At 38.2% G+C, this 5,079-nt stretch overlaps 1 long non-coding RNA gene across 2 annotated transcripts; it reads right to left on the bottom strand.

The window, feature by feature from the left end:
• Window positions 1-1,925: 1,925 nt before the first annotated feature.
• LOC122516987 lies at window positions 1,926-4,707 on the bottom strand. Of its 2 annotated transcripts, XR_006303704.1 has the most exons (4): window positions 3,872-4,707; window positions 3,398-3,766; window positions 3,111-3,198; window positions 1,926-3,028 (listed from the first exon to the last, which is right to left on the bottom strand). It is a non-coding gene; the product is annotated as an uncharacterized LOC122516987 (long non-coding RNA). The 2 variants fall into 2 exon arrangements; XR_006303703.1 differs by having other exon boundaries at window positions 1,926-3,198.
• Window positions 4,708-5,079: the final 372 nt, after the last annotated feature.

Below are 5,079 nucleotides of genomic sequence, written 5' to 3' on the forward strand. Positions count from 1 at the left end.
CGTCATAAGGGATCAAAAGAGAAATTATTCATAATGTAATCTGTATAATAATCTATTTAATACCATTGACAAACTATCTCGCTATTACTAAGTAACGACAATTATTACAACCTAATAGGAAAAATATGTACATATGTGTTTCTATCTTAATCCAAAAGCATTCAATTTAATATCATGACTTATGGCTCATTAGCATATCATAAAATGAAATGAATGATATTAAATGCCTGCATACTAAATAGGATCGTATTTCTTTTGAAGATGGAGCAATGATGACAAAACGAGAACGAGCTGGTGGTGGTGGGGGTGGGGGTGGGGGTGTCGGGGAAATGATCGTTCATGCATATCGATTTAGTTATCTAAGGAAAATCGATGATAACGCGTACGTGCAAATTACGATCTGCGTATCGGGGGAAAAATAGAGTACGGAGTTGAGGAAGTCATAAAGAAAAAGCAATGAGAGCACATTAACATGTCGAGCAATGGTGGTGGTGGTGGTGGTAGTAATAGTAGTAGTAGTAGTCGGCTGACTTTAATAGGATCGTCGATAAATCATCGTCGTCGCCCCTAACGGACGCATAAACTCCGACTCTCGTCGAGTCTTCACCGAGAGTAGCGATTAATTGTAGGTTTAATGATTCGTCGGTGCTAAAACGAGCCTCGTGTGCACGGCATAGTGTTCGTTCGAAACGAAAGAGGATATCCGCAGTAAGATGTATACATATTTACGTATGTATCTATTACGTGCGTATTGCATCTAAATTATGGTTTTTGATAGAAGGAGATAGAGACAGATAGTGACAGGATAAATATGATATTTCAAAAAGTCTATAAAACTTGTACTTTTCAAACTAAGATAATCGTAACAACTATTATATATCGTTCCAATGCAGACATCTTTCATAATGTTTCTTGGTATATAGCAAGAAACTGAATATTCTTACGATGCCAACTACAATCGAGGACAATAGAATGATATTTATTATACTACATCGACTTCAGTTATCTAGTAGATGTGCAGACGCTCTGGAACGAGTAGGACGATTGCATGTTAAACAAAGTAACACGAGAGAGTATTGATATTTTATTTTTCAAATAAAATAAGAGACGAGTCAAAGTCAAAAACTATTGCAAGAATTATTTATCTAAAAAGTAATGAGAAAATTTAACCGATAAGTGTAATTATTTGATATCACACGTTTGAAAAATGATTCAATGGTGAACGCGATGAAAAGTATTCGATAGCACAGGTTTATCCAGTAAACCCCGTAGTTAATACGGTTTACAAAACTCCGTTTTCTCGAAGCATCTCTCTCTCTATGTACAAGCTGGACATCGATCATTCCGCGAAGCTTTCACCATCATCGTCGTCGTCGTCGTCGGCAGCGTCGTGATATCGCTTGTACACACCCGCTTACTTATACATAGACACGTTAGTAGAATACGCATAAGAGAACGCATTCTACGTACGTACGTACATACGTAGGATATACCTATGTATATATGAACGTAGGAAACGCGAGCAGAGGGTTTAATATTGCTAGCCGAGATAGAAGCAATAAATGCTTGTCAAGTAAATCAGGATGAAGCACCATCGAGGAGCGCGTAATGGCCGCATTAAGTGAATAACTCACGGTTGCAGTGTCAGAGCCCGGGCGCAGTGTGAAGTGTGCGTTGGACTGTTAGGAACGGTTAGGGGTGATAGCGATGCCATCAAACAGCTTTACGGCGTTAAGTGCTGCTGCTGAGACCGGTCGCTGAGGCATTACCAACCTAATTTCTGCCAAATACCAGGCGTATGTCTGAGCTCTGCCGTTTCGAGAAACTGCCGTCTCCGTTTCTAACTTCTCTTTCGGGATATTCTCATTTGATTTGTTAAATGTTACAAAGAATACGGAGAGAAACGAAATCAATTTCTAACGAGATTTACAACGACATGTATATATTTATTCTCATATCTTTCTATTTTACCTATCCTTTCATTCGATGTCGTTTCAAAAGATCTACCACATATGCGTTACATTTCTATATCGCGTTCTCTTCCTCGCCTCACCATTCGAAACGCATTTCGATGTTTATGACGCGCTGGTAATGACTCGCGAGTTAGAGTAACGTAACCGGCAAAGTCCCGGTGAAATTACGCGAAAGTAAAAATATAATTTAAAAAAGATGCGAGATAAAATTCGAGGATATGCGTGAAATAGTTGTTTTTAGAATTCACGTATACATACTTTAGTTCGTTATATAGAAATTGTTTTCAAGGAAATACATATTTCACATATTTTAGCACGCGATATTTCTATTCGAATTCTACAAATTCGCCGGTGTCACATAAATTACACGGGATCAAGTGATTCGATTAAAATAAATTACGTCGATTGGTTTAAATCCATTACGTTTGCACAATTATTTAAGTGACTTTCTTAAAATCTATTATTTTTATCTAACTATGATCATTCTCTCAATTCGCTAGCGAATTTTTTTATGTCATTAAATAATGTAGTAGAAAAGTGTCTTCGGTGCTTAAATATTTAAAAATGTTTGAACGATGGAACGAATGAAATCGCGGAAACGATTTGCGGTTGAATTTATGATCGGTGAAGTGGAAAATATTTCCACTCGCAAGATTTTTCCTTTAACTCAATATTAAAAACGAAAAAATAGTTGTGAAAATAGTCGAAAATTTTCGATTGGTTTATTTCGGATAGGTGCACGCACAGATTCGCGAAAAGGACGCTCTCTGCGTTCACTCTTTTAAATTCGTCTTTTCACCTTTGTCCGGCTCTTTTCTTCTCTTCTTTCCTTTTATGGCGTATTTTATGGTGTAGTCGGCGAAAGACTGTGAGTATCATCGCTTGTTTCCCTTCGTGTTGTTTCATATATTCTCATTGGAATAAGCCATCTTGCACTGTTAGTCGGGGTGTGCTGGCTAACACATGTAACTTTTTGCGTTTGCGTCGTCTCGTTGTATTCTTTTCCTTTTTCTTTTCTTCTCCTTCTTAACGCCGTTGTCGTTATTGGCTGCTATCTGTACTTGCAAGATAAGGTTTCTTTCGTGGAAATTCAGCATCGTTTCTGAGTACATTACAGACTATCGAATACCTACTTACCCCTTCGTTCGAGTGCACTCACCGTTCTTCTTCTTCTTCTTCCTCTTCTTCTTTTTTCCTCTTTTGCGCGTCTTCGTATCGGTTTCTCCTTATAAAAGGAAAACATGATTAACGAGCCAATAAATGACGAGACTTTTATTTCTTTTTATTTCTTTTTTTTTTTCATTGCAATACGAAAAGAATATTTTCTAAAGATGTTACCGTTTAATTTCACAGATACATAAGTATAATGAAAAAAAAGAAAAAAGAGAAATAAAACATGCTTGCGTTAACGATATTTTATTTACTTTCATTTCAGTTAGGTACTCCGTGAGTTTCATTTGAAACATTTATTGGCACTCCTTTAAGACGTCTTAACGTTTTATCTTATTTTTCATTCCGATAGTTCAGTCATCGTTTAACGTTACCAACGTATTAATCTGTCGTAACAGGTTACCTTATATCGCGGTTGGAATTTATATACGAATTCTCTTTTTCCGTAATATTACGATAGGTATGAAATTTTCTTCGCGCGTATATCAACTTAAGGTTTTACCGTTCTTTTTTAAAATCCTCTTAATGTCTACATTCCGATGCAATAATGGGAATATTCCATCGAATTTATGCAGCCTCCGTGTCACGTTATTGAGATATTTTTACGCGCTCGTTAATATTTCCTATAACCGATATCAACATTTTACATACATTTTTATTGTTTTTATTTTTTATCTTAATTTGCGTTTAAAATAAAATAAAATGTAAGATAATATTGTAATAATTACGTAAGAGGTTTTCTTTCCCCGAACAGGTGAGAAGATACGTAATAAGTATATAATAATATATTACATTTGGTAGAAAGTAGAAAATTCGAAAGGGCGTGTAGATGAAAAAAAGAAAAAAAAGGAGCACAAAAGTATATTTGCAGGAAGAGGTGTAGGTTCACTTAAATATTGGCAAACGCGTGCGTGCAGTTACACGCAATAACGCGTTCTACGTTCTTAAAGTAATAAATTTCCTAGAGAAAGATCACCGAGTTTAGATTAAAAACGATTCGTTACTCTACGAAACACCACCACCACCATCGTCACCACCACCACCACCACCACCGAGCAACCAACCAACCATAGGTCGTTGAAGAAAAATTTGAATAATATCGAACATTAGCGAGCAACGTGGGTTTACACGAAAGCAAGCAAGCAAGCCAGCCAGTCAGCCAGCCGCTAGGATGTTGCATCGAGTCGCATCGTTCTTATACTTCCATTATACTTTTTTTGTTATTTTCCCCGTTCCATTTCTTATCCTCTCGTCGGTCTTTCCTCTCTTTCCTGCTTTCGTTGAATCCCCGTACCCTGCCGCCGCCCCAACTGCCTCGTGGTATCAGTGACACGGAAAACATGGCAGTTCGACGGCGCGCAGAGAGAAGTCGATGTAGCAGGAAAACAAGCGTAAGAGCGCAGGAACCGTGGAATATATTTATAGCCGCCTCGAGCTATTAAGATAATTTATCGGGGCCATTACCGAACAAACGAGAGCATTAATCTATTCTAGCTTCATAAAGAGAACTTCGTCGACGATTTTGTAGCCCGCGCGCCAAACGAGCACTTCGGAGTAAATTGATGGATCCCCCTGACCTGACGGAGGACCCTCCGTAAATTGCTCGTAAATTTTTATTTATTCCACCACAAATAAAAGTCTCTCGTAAGAGAAGTGAGTGAGAAAGAGAGAAGGAAAAAAGAGGGGCGGGGAGGAGGAGGAGAAGAAGAAGAAGGAAGGAAGGAAGGAGGGGAGGGGTAAAAGATGGTTCTTGGACTCCTGCTAGGACGATTCTCATAGAGTGCACGCATACGAACGCACGCACACGTACTAGCTCTCTCTTTTTCTATCTTTTTTTTTCGTAGATCTGTCTCTGGTGGAGTTCGTCGATCGACGATCGTTAATAGAAGTCCGAGGGTTCTCATCCATCGCGAGCTCTCTCTCTCTCTCAGTGTTT

The sequence above is a fragment of the Polistes fuscatus genome, unplaced genomic scaffold (assembly GCF_010416935.1).
Source record: "Polistes fuscatus isolate 324 unplaced genomic scaffold, CU_Pfus_HIC Scaffold2, whole genome shotgun sequence".
Lineage (NCBI taxonomy): Eukaryota > Metazoa > Arthropoda > Insecta > Hymenoptera > Vespidae > Polistes > Polistes fuscatus.